Here is a 20,815-nt window from a genome sequence, read left to right as displayed (position 1 = left end):
TATCTTTGATATTCTATGTGTTACTAACTTGTTTCCTTGTGTAGCAAGGTTACTGTATCTAATTCAAAGGAATTGGATTGTGTTTGCATTCAAAAGTTTACAGAATTTGACTACCGAGTCAAATACCGAACCAGAGTCTCGGTATCACTTAATTCATTGGTTTTAAGTGTTCTAAGTCTTCAAATCTTGTGGTTACCGAATCTTTACGGAATCTGGGTGTGTTACTTATGTTACCGATCAGTTTCGGATACAGAATCCGGTTTACCGAATCTTTACCGAATCTGCTACAGTACCGAACCAGATATCGAATCTGACATTTTGTTAGATTTTTGTGAACCTTTATTATAGATTTGTGTAATACCGAATCTTTACCGAATCTACATCAATTTCAAGATGTCTACACAAGATACTTTGATCATTGGATCAGATTCCCAACCTCGAGTGTTGTTTGATGGAAAGTACACTCAGTGGCTTCATCGTATCACTTCGTACATAGACTACAAGGGTGAGAAAGCAAAGTACGTATAGGATTCTCTGAGAGATGGTCCATTTGTAGAGTATCATCTGGATATTGGTATGCCAATTCCAGTCTATGAACTGTCTGGTGATAGACGTGAGAGAGATCAGGGTGACATAGAGGCAAAGAACATTATTATGCAAGCCATCCCGTATGAGTTGTTTGAAAATGTTGATAGTAACACTACAGCAAAAGACATATGGGATGAGATCAAACGACACCAAGAAGGTTATGACATGTCAGATGTTACTAAACTGAATAAAGCTCTTGGATTTTATGATGATTTCAAGCAGGAACCCGAAGAACAACTCAAGGATAACTATCGTCATTTCAATGGTGTTCTCAATGAGTTAAAAAGGTGCAAGATCATAAAAGTGAATGCTGAAGTCAACATGAAGTTCCTCAAAAAGCTCAATGATGATTGGCTTCCTTATGGAACCATTGTTCGATCTACCAGAGGTGTCTAAACTTCAATGATGATTGGCTTCCTTATGAAGTTCTTATGCATTATCAACCAGAGGTGTCTAAACTTCAAAAGGGAAGGAAAGAGTCGTCTCCAAGTGATCCTCTTGCTCTCATTGCCAAAAAGAAGAGTAAATCATTTACAACTTCCAAAAGCTTGTCCAAGAAAGTGCTTGTTGAAGAATCAAATCATTCTAAAGAGTTGAATCTTTTTGATGTTGATGATTCTCACCTTGAATTAGTCAAGATGGCAGCTATGTTCACCAAAGCCTTGAACAAATACATGTTCAAAGGCAAATCAAGCAATCAACGCAAGAACTCATCTTCATCCTCCTACTATAAGAAACCTGATCAATCAAAACAACAACGTGCTGATGATTCCAAGAAGGATGATTCAATCTGTTTCAATTGTGGCAAAGCTGGTCATTACTCTCGTGAGTGCAAGATGCCTAAGAAAAAGGATGCAGCTTACTACAAGAAGAAAATGTTGATGGCAAAGATTGTGGAAACTGAAGGAGAGCTGAAATCGGTTGATGATACTTGGTTTAACTGGACTGATGATTCAGATTCAATGGTGGAACATTTAACAACCCGTCCTAATCCATCTGGACGAATACATTACATTTGGTTACATCGCGAGGTACTTGACCTCTAAATGATACATTTTACAAACATTGCATTTGTTTTTAAAAGACAAACTTTCATCACATCGAAACTTGACGGCATGCATACCATTTCATAATATATCCAACTATAAATGACTTAATAATATTCTTGATGAACTCAACGACTCGAATGCAACGTCTTTTGAAATATGCCATGAATAACTCCAAGTAGTATCTCTAAAATGAGAAAATGCACAGCGGAAGATTTCTTTCATACCTGAGAATAAACATGCTTTCAAGTGTCAACCAAAAGGTTGGTGAGTTCATAGGTTTATCATAAACAATAAAATTCATCATTTTGATAGACCACAAGATTTAAATACAATACACCTAATCTCGTGTACTAAACCATTTTTCATAATGCTTGGCAGAGTAGGTCCGTATCCTTTTCTCTCCCGTAGGTTGCCTCGCGATTTTTAAATAACCATACACATATCTCGTGTACAAAATCTAATACACATAACCTGTGTATAAAAATCATTCTCTCGATACATAACATTCACTTTGATTTCATTGCTCAACATTTTAACCGACCTTAACATATAATGCGCATCAATAATATCCCCAAAACAGAACATCTTGTCTGTAAAATATATAAACTTCGAAGTACTAAACACCACGCCCACTAGCTCTTCCGTCTAGTGAACATTCTGGGTGAGGGTGTTAAACCCGGTAGCTACCTTTAGGATTCGCGTGAATTAGGGCCATACCCGTGTCTAATTCTTAGGTTACCAAGCAATAATAATCAGGGGAAAATATTCGCAATAATTAGTGGCAATTATAACGTCCAACTAATTCAATAATAATCCATAGAACTTCTGTCTACATAATAATTCATTCGAGGAATGTTTTGCTTGTGTCATATCGCGTCAAAAATTTATAAAAGCATTTCACGTATTCTCAGTTCAAAATATATTTCAAAAGAATTTGATAAAACAATTATAAAAACAGCGCATGTATTCTCTGTCCCAAAAATATAAAGAGTAAAAGGAAATCAAATGAACTCACGATACGATATTTTGTAGTAAAAATATGCATAGGACGATACTGAACAATGCAGGGTTGGCCTTGGATTCACGAACCTATATCGTTTACATATATATTAATACCTATAATCGTAATTGAACAATTTCATACATTATAACTTATATTATATATATATTTAATTTGTGTATATACATTTATAATGACTAATATTTATATAGTTATATTAATATATATTTGGTTAATATTATATTAAAAATAATTAATTTGTTATATATGAATATCTATATAAAAATGTTAATGTGATCAATACTTACTTATATGTAATATTACTAAAAGTATATTTTTATATACGAAATATTTATTTGATAACATATTATCAATGATCGTAATAAAAGTTGTTTTTGATTATAATGATAATACTACTAATAATAATAACTGTAAAAATAATGATTTTACAAATAATAATAATACTAATATTTATTTTAATATCTATAATGATAATAATACTACTACTAATAATACTAGTACTTATGATAATAATAAAAATAATAATGATAATAATAATAATAATAATAATAATAATAATAATAATAATAATAATAATAATAATAATAATAATAATAATACTAATAATACTAATGATAATTATAATACTTTTAGATATAATCCTAATGATAATAATTATAACCTTTATAATAATAATAAATGATCAATAAAATTGTATTAGCAGTAATAACAATAATAATAAGTATATTACTAATAATAATAACGATAACAATAATAATTAAAATAATAATAATAGAAGTAAAAATAGTAAAGTATACCCTTTCAACTCTTTTTCTAAAAAGATTGCCCCAGACGAGGCTCGAACCCGTGACCTCTCGTTCACAACACAACCTCTTAACCATTCCTCTGTTTCATCTTTTCTATTTTAATTAGTCCCTTATATTTATTTAATTCATTTTCTGTTATCTCCTTCTTCATTAAATTCTAGTCGATTGAATACAAACCCAATCATAATTGGGGTTCAAAAAGAAACAGAAATCTTGCACAGCAGCCCGATACAAAACAGATTAGTTGGCCCAATTTGAATTAGGTGGATCTCATAAGTCCAACACTGTGTAACTAATTCGATATGTGAGTTGAGTTAGATTAGATGCATCATCACACATATTTATCATCTATATCGTCATCATCATACTATCATAATCATCATCATCAAACTATATCATCATCGTGACCTAGCATCACCATCGTCACCTAACTGTAATCATCTTCTTCATTTTGATCATGATTGCCATCATTATTATTTTCTAATATTCATTGTAGTGACCCGAACTTGTCCATGTTTATATATATTAATTGAGATTGATATTTACATGACTAAATGTTTCCAATGTGTTATGCAATCAAACTTGTTAAGTCTTGATTAAATGAAATAAGTTTCATATAGACAATTGATCACCCAAGTTGATCGGCGATTCACGAACGTTACAAATTTGTAAAAACTACATGTTGTGGTATATATAGACATATATATATATGGTTGACATGAGATTATGATGAGTAAGTATCTCACTAAGTGTATTAACAAAGTGTGATATACATAAGAAATGAGATTACTAAGTTAAGAAACTCAAAATGATATATATAACGATTATCGTTATGATAACGTCTACTAAATACATATGTATCATATTAAGATATTGATACACTATATTTAACATGATAAAATGACATTTAAATATATCATTAAGTGTGATAACATTGAACTACATATGTAAAAACAATACTACTAACTCAAGAATTACGAAACGAGACTTATATGTAACGATTATCGTTGTAACGATATTTTAATGTATATATCATATTAAGAGATATTCATACATCATAATATCATGATAACATAATAATTTAACATCTCATTTGATATAATAAACATTGGGTTAACAACATTAATTGAGATCGTTAACTTAAAGGTTTCAAAACAACACTTACATGTAACGACTAACGAAGACTTAACGACTCCATTAGAATGTATATACATGTTGTGTTTTGATATATATTCTTACACTTTTGAAAGACTTCAAGAAACATATCAAAGTACTTCTACTTAACAAAAATGCTTACAATTACATCCTCATTCAGTTTCATCAACAATTCTACTCGTATGCACCCGTATTCGTACTTGTACAATACACAGCTTTTAGATGTATGTACTATTGGTATATACACTCCAATGATCAGCTCTTAGTAGTCCATGTGAGTCACCTAATACATGTGGGAACCATCATTTGGCAACTAGCATGAAATATCTCATAAAATTACAAAAATATTAGTAATCATTCATGACTTATTTACATGAAAACAAAATTACATATCCTTTATATCTAATCCATATACCAACGAACAAAAATACCTACAAACACTTTCATTCTTCAATTTTCTTCATCTAATTGATCTCTCTCAAGTTCCATCTTCAAGTTCTAAGTATTCTTCATAAATTCCATAAGTATAGTTTCATAAAAATCAAGAATACTTCCAAGTTTGCAAATCTACTTCCAAGCTTTCTAATCCATTCCAAGTAATCATCTAAGATCAAGGAACCTTTGTTATTTACAGTAGTTTATCTTTCTAATTCAAGGTAATATTCATATCCAAACTTTGATTCAATTTCTACAACTATAACAATCTTATTTCGAGTGAAAATCTTACTTGAACTATTTTCGTGTCATGATTCTGCTTCAAGAACTTTCAAGCCATCCAAGGATCCTTTAAAGCTAGATCCATTTTTCTCATTTCTAGTAGTTTTATCCAGAAAATTTTAGGTAGTAATGATGTTCATAACATCATTCGATTCATACATATAAAGCTATCTTATTCGAAGGTTTAAACTTGTAATCACTAGAACATAGTTTAGTTAATTCTAAACTTGTTCGCAAACAAAAGTTAATCCTTCTAACTTGACTTTTAAAATAAACTAAACACATGTTCTATATCTATATGATATGCTAACTTAAGATTTAAAACCTGGAAACACGATGAACACCATAAAATCGGATATACGCCGTCGTAGTGAAACCGGGGGCTATTTTGGTTTGGATAATTAAAAACTATGATAAACTGTGATTTAAAAGTTGTTCTTCTGGAAAATTGATTTTTCATATGAACATGAAACTATATCCAAAAATTTTGGTTAAACTCAAAGTGAAAGTATATTTTTCAAAATGGTCATCAAGATGTCATTCTTTCGACGGAAATGACTACCTCTTTAGTAATTGACATGTAACTTAAATTTCTGACTATAAATCTATATTTTTTCTATTTGGATTCTTAAATTATAGTTTAATATAAAACCATAGCAATTTGATTCACTCAAAACGGATTTAAAATGAAGAAGTTATGGGTAAAACAAGGTTGGATATTTTTGATCCTTTTAGCTACTGGAAAAATGTTTAACAAATCTATACAAATCATATCCTAGCTAACTTATATTGTATTATACATGTATTCTAATATATTATGTAATCTTGGGATACCATAGATATGTATGCAAATGTTTTGACATATCATATCGACCCATGTATATATATTTTTTGGAACAACCATAGACACTCTATATGCAGTAATGTTGGAGTTAGCTATACAGGGTTGAGGTTGATTCCAAATATAAATATACTTTGAGTTGTGATCTAGCCTAAGACGTGTATACACTGGGTCGTGGATTGATTCAAGATAATATATATCGATTTATTTCTGTACATCTAACTGTGGACAACTAGTTGTAGGTTATTAACGAGGATAGCTGACTTAATACACTCAAATCTTTAAAACATAATAAAAATGGTTGTAATTATATTTTGATCATACTTTGATATATATGTACATATTTGTATAGGTTCGTGAATCGATCCATGGCCAAGTCTTATTTCCGAGGAAGGAAATATCTGTGAAAGTGAGTTATAGTCCCACTTTTAAAATCTAATATTTTTAGGATGAGAATACATGCAGGTTTTATAATTGATTTACAAAATAGACACAAGTACGTGAAACTACATTCTATGGTTAAATTATCAAAATCGAATATGCCCCTTTTTATTAAGTCTGGTAATCTAAGAATTAGGGAACAGACACCCTAATTGACACGAATCTTAAAGATAGATCTATTGGGCCTAACAAACCCCATCCAAAGTACCGGATGCTTTAGTACTTCGAAATTTATATCATATCCGAAGGGTGTCCCAGAATGATGGGGATATTCTTATATATGCATCTTGTTAATGTCGGTTACCAGGTGTTCACCATATGAATGATTTTTATCTCTATGTATGGGATGTGTATTGAAATATGAAATCTTGTGGTCTATTGTTACGATTTGATATATATAGGTTAAACCTATAACTCACCAACATTTTTGTTGACGTTTAAAGCATGTTTATTCTCAGGTGAATACTAAGAGCTTCCGCTGTTGCATACTAAAATAAGGACAAGATTTGGAGTCCATGTTTGTATGATATTGTGTAAAAACTGCATTCAAGAAATATATGTCGATGTAATATATTTCTTTTGTAAACCATTATGTAATAGTCATGTGTAAACAGTATATTTTAGATTATCATTATTTGATAATATACGTAATGCTTTTAAAACCTTTATTGATAAAATAAAGGTTATGGTTGTTTTAAAAATGAATGCAGTCTTTGAAAAACGTCTCATATAGAGGTCAAAACCTCACAACGAAATCAATTAATATAGAACATTTATAATCAATATGAACAGGACATTTCATTCATCATTTTCTTCGTCGATATAGGAATAGAAACAGAAAAGTATTGCAGTGGTAACAGGAGAAGTAGAAACGATTTTAAAGAGGTTGCAGGTGATTGTTTAGGGTGTTTAATGGTGGTGGAAATGGTTCGACTGCAACAAAAAAATAGAAAAAAAATGCAGCAGTGTCAGGTGGACTGTGGTGGTTGTTGTTTTGGTGTTGGAGACGGTGGTGATGGGTGGTGGTTCTTCGGCGGTGTATGGTGGTGGGTGTGGTTTTGATGGGTGCTTTGTAGGTGGATGGTGGTATTCGAATAGGGTTCGATTGAAGAAGATGGCGTTGCCATGGTGGGTTATCGAAGAAGAGGGAGAGAGAGAAAATGACGGTTTGAGGTGTTGTTACTTCAATGATGGTGAGGTGTGGCTGCCGGTGATGATAGATGGTTCGGAGATTAACAAGCAGCATATAAATGATTTATGATGGTGTGTGTGAGTTTTTATCCTCATAAGCATATTACATACATATAATATACATATGCATATATACATAATATTACAAGTTGAAGTATATAAAAATATAAAGAAAAAATAAATGTACGGGTTGTTAGCCACCATCCAATTATTCCGCCGATACCTTAACACGGGTGTTGTATCGCTCCATTGTAAACTAGTGGCGGATAAAAGTCTTCGAAAAATTTCCAAAATTTTAAATTAAACATATTTATTTATTTTGGTCATTATGGTATAAAATTCGATCATTAATTATTTTAAAATATTAAACAAAAATTAACTCACTGTCCACGCCTGATTCCAGGTAAAATATGAAAAGTGTTCAAATTTAACAATTAAATCATAAATACATTTTTAATAAGCCTATAATTTATATAACTCATTTTTAGATCACCATTTATTTTAAAATTACATAAGTTCGAATTTTAACTTGTTTAAATAACCATCGAAGGATAAACGAGTGCTTCTATTGTTTACTAAATAAATTTGAAACTATATTTATATATTCAATATACCTTATTTATATATATAGATATGTTTTAAATAATAATTATTACTATATATTTTTTTATTTTACATAGTTAATTTTAATATAATATATTTCAAATTATTATTTATATATATATATATATATATATATATATACACACACACACATATCTATTTACAATTAATTATTCGTGAATTGTCGAGAACAGTCGAAGGCCAATTGAACATATGAAACAGTTCAAAATTTTGAGATTCAGTTTAATAGACTTTGCTTATCGTGTCGGAAATAATATAAAGATTAAGTTTAAATTTGGTCAGAAATTTTCGGGTCGTCACAGTACCTACCCGTTAAAGAAATTTGATCCTCGAAATTTGATCGAGATCGTCATGGCTAACAATACGAATGTTTTCCTTTAGAATAGGAGCTGATAAATAGAGTTTTATTACTGTTGAGTAATATGGGTAAGATAATTCGATTACTCAAAAAGTACGAGTGAAGCTATCACCAAAAAATGAGATAGAAATTTAACGTTTGACGTAATCACGGTGGATTTCCGGAATTCAAGGGATTTAAAGAAAATCTTCGTAACAAGATTTAGTTTTTCGGTAATTAAGGAAATTAGGATCTTCTTTGGTTAAATGCAATAATCTGTTTCAATTTCTCTGTCGGATATTTTACTATAAATCCATTCCCTTCGTTTCCTTTAATTTTGGGGTTCCATACTTTTGTTTTCTCTTTCCGACTTTAGGTCAAGCGAATAATGGTCCAGAATTTGTAGGTATGAAGTTTCAAATGAACATGACTAATGTTCTAAGAGAGAAATTGTAATAGCACGATTTTGATTGGTTAAATTACTATAATTCAAGAGAAAAGATAGAACTATCCGGAAGATATATTCTTGATATATTCAGAGATTAGGTAGAATGTAAGAGTCGTGTAACATGGCACATGATGACGTTATAATCTGTGAATCATCACGTTCCATTAGAAACTCAGCATGACTTACTGTAATATAATCACTTGGATCAAGTGTCATTATATTATAGTAACTCATGCTTCAATTTCCAACACTACTTCAAAAACATTCAAATTTTAAATTCGAATTTTTCACAATTTAGAAACTAAAATAGTTTCCTTTCTGATGTAATACTGATATCGTGAAGAGATAAATGATTTCAGATAAGAAGAGTTATGAAAATATCTTCAGAAATATTGAGGATATTTATTATGAAAGATACGATGATATCTTAGAATTTCTAATATTGATGGACGATGATGAAATTGTCCGTAAAGGTTTAGAGTCAGGAGCAAGGTATTTGTGAGTGACCTCAGCAGATACTGAATCATTTGGATTCTTTGAAGGCAGGTTTAGTCTTTGTGATTTGTCCATAGCCTCCTTCATGTTTTGCTCAATTCGTTTATTAGTATCAAAACTTTTGAGCTTTTTTAGTATGTCGCTCTTTATTATCAAACTTTTGACTGTTTAAACATTCTTCAGTTTTCGCTGCTTCATCAGCTTTTTCAGAACTCAGAGATCTGATTCGCAAGCTAGAGTGCTTTTCAGAAATTCAGAGATTCTGAATTGAAATTCATCAGTCCAGAAGATATACGTTATATATAGATATATAACTGTTGACATAGGAACACTGCGAAATTTGAGAATTAATGATTAATGCTTCCCGGTATTTGGTATGGCAACTATCGTTACAAGATGTCGATGAGTACATGATAGAGTTTCAATGAATAAACATAATGGTTTTTCGGAGAGACTTAAGCCAATGAGTAATGAAGTTGCTGGTAAGTCTGCTGGTAATATGGTGGAATATAAAAGGTTTTCCGGTAACAATAAAAGAGCACGCATATATATCAAGGTTATAATAAGGTTGTTTCGAACAAAAAGTCGAAGTTGACTTGCTAGAGCTGTGACAAAACTGGCTATCCTGAACAGGAGTTGTAAAGTTATTTTCGATAATAATAACACTAAAGGAATTAGCATAGCTACGTGTTAAATGTTTACTAAGTTTCCGAGACTTTTTCAGGTGCATAACTATACGCATAAATCTTTCCTTCCATAGATGAAGTGCGGTTGGTTCATCCTCTCGATTGAGGTGTTTTCAAGAATCATGAAAGGTTTGAATGCAGATTGTAATTGTCAAGATACAAATGAGGGTTAAGATGAAATCAAGTGGCAACTTGAAGAATTATTTAGTTTCATATGTTATAATCAATATTTTAATTCTTTTTAATTATCCAATGTTATTAGTCCACAGTTAGTAATCCACAGTTAGTAGTTCAATAATTCATATATAGTTTAATATATAATCTTTGAATTAATTAATACGTATCATGACCCATTGTATACATGTCTCAGACTCGATCACAACTCAAGGTATATATATTATTTTAGAATCAACCTCAACCCTGTATAGCTAACTCGAGCATTACTGCATATAGAGTGTCTATGGTTATTCCAAATAATATATATTGATGACGTCGATATGATATGTCAAAACATTGTATACGTGTCCTGATATTTAAAGTGCGTAAAATAAATAACAGAAATTAAATGACGATAAATAAAATTGCGATAAATAAATTGCGATAAATAAAATGTAATAAGGAATTAACAGTTAGCTAGGAACAGTTAGCTAGGATTTTGTTAGCGTGGTTTCTTAACAAAATTTCTCATAGTTAATTTATTTGTTTCTAACAAATTTTATTTTGTCAATTGTTTTCTTCATTATGCCACTTGTTAGATTCTGATAGGTCAAAATCCAATTATGAAATTGAATGAAAATTGGTATTCTGCGGTGAACGGATAGGTATATCGGTGGATGTAAGTAGGATAGTATGTGATTGTTGAATTAGATTCGAAGAATGTACAGTGTAACTTATTAAAGTGAAATCTAAATATTCCTCGGGTATTACCTACCCATTAAAATATTTTCACCATTAACGGTTTGTACAAAAGAATTTTTAATTACAATCTTTATGAAAACATATATACATATATATAATCTTCAGATGGATTTAATAAGTCAATATGATATTAGACTCATTTGATTTACCATTAGAACAAGAATATATAAACTCTAAAACATTTGAGATTACATAATTGCCATACCGAACGAAGACAAATGATGTAGAATGATTCGTAGAATGATTCGTAGAACGATGATTATGCTCGAGGTACATAATGAGATGTTGAGGCTTGTGATGTTGAAACTTGGGTTGTTGGTGGTACTGTTGGTGCTGGTGACGTTGCTGAAGCTGGTAAGTTTTGCACCATATTCTCCAAATTGATTACTCGAGCGCGAAGCTCGTTGACTTCTTCCATTATTCCGGGATGATTGTCGGTCGGAACGAGCGGATGAATAAGGTTTAGAATTATGGATGGAATATAATCGTGTCGAGCTACACTGGAAATGAGGCTAAAAATGGTGTTTCAGATAGGTTCGCCGGTAAGTGCTTCAGGTTCTTCGCCAAGAGGGAAATGTGGTGGATGAAGGGGATCACCTTCTTCTTGTCTCCAATGATTTAGTAAACTACGAACCCATTCCTAATTCATCCAGAATAGATGATGGCTAATTGGTTGATACATTCTGGTCACACTGCTTTCGGAGCTTGAGTGAAAATCCATATCAGAATCCGAGGGACTTTAACTAGTGGCGAATTCCATTTCGTATGATTGATTAAAGGATTTTTCGATATAAGACGATTTTCGGCTATCGGATGGTATTCTAATTACATAGAATATCTATTTATATAGAACAAAAGATTTCGTAGATTACGGAGGAATTTACGGAATATGTCAGGCAAATTTTGCAGTAAGCAGATACGCTAAGATATGAATTTTAGTCTGTACACTATTCATGCAATCCAGACAGTAAGATATGTCTAGATTAAGAATGATAAGCAAGTGATTCCCTAAGAATGATAAGCATGTAATTTTCGACACGAAATGATAAGCAAAACTTTTTGACATGCAGACACGGTCGAAGTCCATACTCACTAATGCATCTTAACAACTACTAGTTAGACACACTAATGCAAGATCTGGTTCGCTAAGACCACCGCTCTGATACCAACTTTAATGACCCGTCCTAATCCATTTGGACGAATACATTACATTTGGTTATATCGCGAGGTACTTGACCTCTAAATGATACATTTTACAAACATTGCATTTGTTTTTAAAAGACAAACTTTCATCACATCGAAACTTGACGGCATGCATACCATTTCATAATATATCCAACTATAGATGACTTAATAATATTCTTGATGAACTCAACGACTCGAATGCAACGTCTTTTGAAATATACCATGAATGACTCCAAGTAGTATCTCTAAAATGAGCAAATGCACAGCGGAAGATTTCTTTCATACGTGAGAATAAACATGCTATCAAGTGTCAACCAAAAGGTTGGTGAGTTCATAGGTTTATCATAAACAATAAAATTCATCATTTTGATAGACCACAAGATTTAAATACAATACACCTAATCTCTTGTACTAAACCATTTTTCATAATGCTTGGCAGAGTAGGTTCGTATCCTTTTCTCCCCCGTAGGTTGCCTCATGATTTTTAAATAACCAAACACATATCTCGTGTACAAAATCTAATACACATAACCTGTGTATAAAAATTATTCTCTCGATACATAACATTCACTTTGATTTCATTGCTCAACATGGTAACCGACCTTAACATATAATGCGCATCAATAATATCCCCAAAACAGAACATCTCGTCTGTAAAATATATAAACTTCGAAGTACTAAACACCACGCCTACTAGCTCTTCCGTCTAGTGAACATTCTGGGTGAGGGTGTTAAACCCGGTAGCTACCTTTAGGATTCGCGTGAATTAGGGCCATACTCGTTTCTAATTCTTAGGTTACCAAGCAATAATAATCAGGGAAAAATATTCACAACAATTAGTGCCAATTATAACGTCCAACTAATTCAATAATAATCCACAGAACTTCTGTCTGCATAATAATTCATTCTAGGAATATTTTACTTGTGTCATATCGCGTCAAACATTTATAAAAGCATTTCATGTATTCTCAGTTCAAAATATATTTCAAAAGCATTTAATAAAACAGTTACAAAAACAACGCATGTATTCTCAGTCCCAAAAATATAAAGAGTAAAAGGGAATCAAATGAACTCACGATACGATGTTTTGTAGTAAAATATGCATACGACGATACTGAACAATGCAGGGTTGGCCACGGATTCATGAACCTATATCATTTACATATATATTAATACCTATAATCGTAATTGAACAATTTCATACATTATAACTTATATTATATATATTTAATTTGTGTATATACATTTATAATGACTAATATTTATATAGTTATATTAATATATATTTGGTTAATATTATAGTAAAAATAGTTAATTTGTTATATATGAATATCTATATAAAAATGTTAATGTGATTAATACTTACTTATATGTAATATTACTAAAAGTATATTTTTATATACGAATTGTTTATTTGGTAACATAATATCAATGATAGTAATAAAAGTTGTTTTTGATTATAATGATAATACTACTAATAATAATAACTATAAAAATAATGATTTTACAAATAAAAATAATACTAATAATAATACTAGTACTTATTATAATAATAAAAATAATAATGATAATAATAATAAAAATAATAATAATAATAATAATAATAATAATAATAATAATAATAATAATAATAATAATAATAATAATAATAATACTAATGATAATTATAATACTTTTAGATATAATCCTAATGATAATAATTATAACCTTTATAATAATAATAAATGATCAATAAACTGGCATTAGTAGTAATAACAATAATAATAAGTATATTACTAATAATAATAACAATAACAATAACAATAATAATTAAAATAATAATAATAGAAGTAAAAATAGTAAAGTATACCCTTTCAACTCTTTTTCTAAAAAGATTACCCCAGACGAGGCTCAATTTCATCTTTTCTATTTTAATTAGTCCCTTATATTTATTTAATCCGTTTTCTGTTATATCCTTCTTCATTAAATTCTAGTCGATCGAATACAAACCCAATCATAATTGGGCTTCGAAAAGAAACAGAAATCTTGCACAGCAGCCCGATACAAAACAGATTAGTTGGACCAATTTGAATTAAGTAGATCTCATAAGTCTAACACTGTGTAACTAATTCGTTGTGTGAGTTGATTTAGATCAAACGCATTATCACACATATTTATCATCTATATCGTCATCATCATACTATCGTAACCATCATCATCAAACTATATCATCATCGTGACCTAGCATCACCATCGTCACCTAACTGTAATCATCTTCTTCATTTTGATCATGATCGCCATCATTATCATTTTCTACTAGTCATCATTTTCTTCGTCGATATAGGAATAGAAAAAGAAAAGTATTGCAGCGGTAACAGCAGAAGTACAAACGATTTTAAAGAGATTGCAGGTGATTGTTTAGGGTGTTTAATGGTGGTGGAAATGGTTCGACTGCAACAGAAAAATGGAAAAAAATGCAGCAGTGTCCGGTGGACTGTGGTGGTTGTTGTTTTGGTGTTGGAGACGGTGGTGATGGGTGGTGGTTCTTTGGCGGTGTATGGTGGCGGGTGTGGTTTTGATGGGTGCTTTGTAGGTGGATGGTGGTATTCGAATAGGGTTCGATTGAAGAAGATGGCGTTGCCATGGTGGGTTATCGAAGAAGAGGGAGAGAGAGAAAATAACAGTTTGAGGTGTTGTTACTTCAATGATGGTGAGGTGTGGCTGCCGGTGATGATAGATGGTTCGGAGATTAACAAGCAGCATATAAATGATTTATGATGGTGTGTGAGTTTTTATCTCCATAAGCATATAACATACATATACATATACATATATACATAATATTACAAGTTGAAGAATATAAAAATATAAAGAAAAAATAAACGTGCGGGTTGTTAGCCACCATCCAATTATTCTGCCGACACCTTAACAAGGGTGTTGTATCGCGCTCCATTGTAAACTAGTAGCTGATAAAACTCTTCGAAAAATTTCCAAAATTTTAAATTAACCATATTTATTTATTTTGGTCATTATGGTATAAAATTCGATCATTAATTATTTAAAAATATTAAACAAAAATTAACTCACTGTCCACGCCCGATTCCAGGTAAAATATGAAAAGTGTTCAAATTTAACAATTAAATCATAAATACATTTTTAATAAGCCTATAATTTATATAACTCATTTTTGGATCACCGTTTATTTTAAAATTACATTAGTTCGAATTTTAACTTGTTTAAATAACCATCGAAGGATAAACGAGTGCTTCTATTGTTTACTAAATAAATTCGAAACTATATTTATATATTCAATATACCTTATTTATATATATAGATATGTTTTAAATAATAATTATTATATATTGTTTTATTATACATATTTAATTCTAATATAATATATTTCAAATTATTATTTATATATATATACACACATATCTATATATAATTAATTATTCGTGAATCGTCGAAAACAGTCGAAGGCTAATTGAACATATGAAACAGTTCAAAATTTTGAGATTTAGTTTAATAGACTTTGCTTATCGTGTCGGAAATAATATAAAGATTATAGTTTAAATTTGGTCGGAAATTTCCGGGTCGTCACAGAACATGCAAATATTTGCAAGGTGACCAAGCTCATCAAAGCAAAGGAAGCAATGGAGAATTCTGACTCAACATCTGATGATGATGAGGTACAATCAAATGAAATCTCAACTGATTTTATCAATATGCAAAATGACCTGATGAAGAACTTGGTCTCAATGTCAAAAGAAGTTAAAGGTTTAAAATCTGAAAACAAGGATTTGAAAGATAAAATCAAACTAAATGAGACCAAACCTTCACCATCTAAAGTACAATCGGAGTTGCAAAGATTGAAAGTCCAACTCAGATCTATGTAAACTGAGTTGGAAGATCTCAAAAAGACAATTCATCCGATTAAAGTTGAAAGGACTGATTATCATCTAAAATCGGAATGACTTGCAGAAAAAGTTTAATTTTTAGAAAAAGATCTTTCTGATTTGAAAACTCAACATGAACCTACACTTTCAAAGCTAAACAAGAAAATATTCAATTGGAAAACACCATAAGTGAGAAGAACACTGAAATTTCTTCATTGTCAAAAGAGTCTCTTCAAATGAAAGCTGAACTTGCTCGATATGAGGAAAAACTCTATCGTACAGAGCAATCTAAAGCTATCATTGATATGGAACTGTCAAAACAAACAATTTTCATGAATAGACCAAAAACGATTCATGGTGAAAAGTGGGGGTTGGGTTATGAAGATCCTAAGATTTTAGATAATGCTTCCAAAAAGATTCCAGGATTATATCATTCTGATTACTTTCAAGATGGTTTACCATCTCATTTTGTGCGTGCTTCTGATGCTGATTTTGATGATATTATTGTTAATCACAAATCTAGAAAATACCATCAAATTAGCTTAATGTATGAGAAAATCAATGCTAAAATGGGTAAATCAAATCCTGATTTCTTGAAGGAACTTGTTGAAACTGAAAAGAATATGCAACGTGAAAATTATGTGCCTAAGCGTAGAATAGTTTATATCCTTACACTCATGCTAGAGAAATATATTTTAATGCTTGAGAATGAAGTGTTTAACAAACCTAGTTCTAGCATTATTACCATTGATGAGGTGTTTGATGAACCAACTTTTGATGTGAAACCAATTCTACCGGCCTTACCTGCATGTTCTGGTGATGTTTTCTGTGAAGACCTAGCACATGAATTAACAGTATTCTTTGAGACAGAATCCCTAGGTCAAACTTCTTTAGATGTAAAGGTAGAACCTTGAGAAGAACCATTTGTTGAAAATTTGATAGACTTTAATGCAACAATTGATCCTATGAATGAATTTTATGCAAACATACCTGCTGTACGAAACTTGAAACGTATAGTTGCTATACTGGAAAAGGAAAATGTTGATTTGCAACTTAAGTGTCAATCATTAGAACAAATACTTGCTTTGTGTGATAAATTGCCTCTACTTCCTAAGAAAGAATGTACTTATGATTTTAAGGAAGGTGAAGTGATTGTTTTTGCTGAGGAATTACGTCTTGAGATTTAAAGCATAAAACAAAAGATAATTCAACTAAAACAGGCTAACACACTTAAGCAATCATCTTCTGTTAAAACCAATGTATATGAATGTGTTGGTGGGATTACTAAGAAGGGGAAGGGAACAACAACATCTAAGGATGCTAAACCTATTACGATTCTTAAAAATCCTCTACGTTCTCAATTTGGTAAACGTGTTTCAAAAGTTGCACCTTCAACACAATTTGTTGTCAAAAAGGTTCATTCTCAAGATGGTTCTGTGTCAACTGAAAAGATTCCTATGATTCCAATGTCAAATAAATCAAAGGAGAGTCTTTTAACAAGATCAATTAAGTCTAAACAACACACAAGTCTTAAACCTGATTTGCGTGAGTATGATGCAAAAAACGTAAAATTAAATTAGAAATTTTGCAAAATCAATAATCTCATGTGTCAACTAAAAAGTTTGGATGTCTAACTAACAGAGGTGTTTTCCGTGTCACATGTGATAATTCAAACTTGAATTACAAATCTGTATGGGTTCCTAAGTCACCAACTAAGAAAGTAGCAAACAAACCAAAGAAATCTGCTAGTCGACCTGGGAAGTAATCACATGTATTTCAATTTTCTTCTGTGAACAAAACATCTACATGGAATAAGTTGTGTGTTAAGACTTCTGATAATGATGTAAAACTTGATATTGCATATGATGCTTCATGTAATGTGGTTTTAAATGATGCTTTATTGTCTAAACTGCACGATTATGTACGTAATTATCTCATTATTGATCCAAAGTTTATTGTTGGTACTAACCGTAGAGGACCCAAGAAACTTTGGGTACCTAAACTCTAGTAAATTAACGTTTATAGGGTTTCGACGTCTGTGTTTGGTATATCGATTCCGGTTGCTCTCAACACATGACGGACGATAAATCCTTGCTTGTCAATTTCGTTGACAAATTCCTAGGAACGGTTACATTCAGAAATGATGAGATTGCAGCAATAATGGGTTATGGAGATTTTGTGAAGAATGGCATAACAATCAAACGGGTCTCATATGTTGAGGGTTTGGGGTGCAGTTTATTTAGTGTCAGCCAATTTTGTGATGGAGATCTCAAAGTTTTGTTTGAACGTTGTCAATGTTCGGTGCAATCCACTGATGGAAATGATCTCCTTGTTGGTAAACGTTTTGCTTCACTTTATACTATTGACCTCAATGATGCATCATCACATGAAACCATGTGTTTGGCTACTCGTTCCACGAAGGAAAATTCATGGTTATGGCATCACCGGATGTCACACCTGAATTACAAGGGTATTAATCTGCTGGTCTCCAAAGACTTAGTTGATGATATTCCTAGCTTTCAGTATGATAAACATCATGTGTGTCCATCATGTGCGATGGGTAAGCTGAAACAGACCAATCATCCACTTAAGGAAAACCCTAGTACTTCATCGTCTTTGCAACTATTGCATATGGACTTATGTGGACCCATGAGAATTTCTAGCCTCGGTGGTCGGAAACATGTGCATGTCATTGTAGATGACTATACACAATTTACATGGATTTTCTTTTGTGGACTAAATCTGAAACCCCCACCATTATCATTGAGTTCATCAAAAAGACTCAACGCTCCTTTAACAAACATGTTAAGAGCATCCGAACTGATAATGGGATGGAATTTAAAAATGACCTGCTTGATAGTTATTTGAAAGACCAAGGCATTGAACATCAGTTCTCTACTGCACGAACCCCTCAACATAATGGAGTAGTCAAATGACGTAATCATACGTTGTGCGAGGCAGCTCGAACCATGCTTGCCTACTCCAAACTACCTCCAAAAATGCGGGGGAGGCCATTTCAACTTCATGTTATACCCAAAATCACTGCATCATTAATAAACGCTTTGATAAAACTCCTTATGAGTTACTATATGGTAGGCACCTGCATGTCAAATATTTTCGTGTGTTTGGTTGTATATGCTATGTGCTTAACGATTCTGACAGCATCGGAAAATTTGATCCTCATGACGATCAGGCCATATTTCTCGGTTATTCTTCGAACAAACCTGCCTATCGTGTCTATCACAAATGGACAAAGACGATCAAGGAAAGCATCGATGTCAAGTTCGATGAATATTTGGGTATGGCTTTTGAACAACTCGGTTCAAAACCCGATCCTAACCTGGCTACTACTTCTTCCGCGCATAATTCAATTTTATTGAAGAAGGGTGTTCCAATGTTACAACAGAGGAACAGAATATATTGTTTGATAGTCTTTATGCTCTTCAACAGAATTCAAATGTTCAAACCGTACCGGTTACACCATCACAGTCAACTACTGTGGAGACTCAACCAAGTCTCTTTGATGAAGATACAACACCAACTGATTCACCTCTTACTTCTTCATCCTCCCTCCCACCTCCTGATGATAATCTTGAACCGATTCAAGATACATCTGTTAATACAACTTCAGTTGTTTCTCCAGGTACACAAATGAATCCATTAGAAAGTGTTACATCAGCACAAGTGGATCAAGGCTCAACGTCAACAACGGTTGATATTTCTATGGATATCGCTGATGTATAACCTCTTCCACATAACAACCGATGGACTAAAAGTCATCCGATAGATCTTATTATTGGTGATGCATCTCCTCCAGTCTCAACTCGAAGTGCTACTCGGAATATGTGTCTATACACTGCCTTTCTTAGTAAGATTGAACCAATAACGGTTGCTCAAGCTTTACTAGATCTGAACTGGGTAGTAGCAATGCAAGAAGAGATCAATCAGTTTGATCGTTTGAAAGTATGGCGATTAGTTCCAAGACCAACAGGTCAACGACCAATAGGGGTTAAGTGGATTTTTAAGAACAAGAAGGATTCTGATGGAATTGTGGTTCAAAATAAGGCACGTCTTGTGGCCAAGGGATATCGACAACAAGAGGGTATTGATTGTGACGAAACGTTTGCTCCGGTTGCTAGGATTGAGGCTATTCGTCTTTTCCTTGCATTTTCTTCTCATATGAAGTTCACGGTGTTTCAAATGGATGTCAAAACTGCTTTTTTGAATGGTCATCTTCAAGAGGAAGTTTATGTTGATCAACAGAAGGCTTTGTTGATCCCATTCATCCAAACCACGTCTATTACTTGGAGAAAGCTTTGTATGGTCTGAAGCAAGCACCGCGTGCATGGTATGAGACCTTAACAAAGTATTTGCTGGACAATGGCTTCCCTCGTGGAACAATTGATACAACGCTATTCATCCGTAAAAACCATGGTCA

The sequence above is a fragment of the Rutidosis leptorrhynchoides genome, chromosome 2, assembly GCF_046630445.1.
Source record: "Rutidosis leptorrhynchoides isolate AG116_Rl617_1_P2 chromosome 2, CSIRO_AGI_Rlap_v1, whole genome shotgun sequence".
NCBI classification, from domain to species: domain Eukaryota; kingdom Viridiplantae; phylum Streptophyta; class Magnoliopsida; order Asterales; family Asteraceae; genus Rutidosis; species Rutidosis leptorrhynchoides.
The sequence above is the reverse complement of the archived record's forward strand: the minus strand, read 5'-3'. Positions refer to the sequence as shown.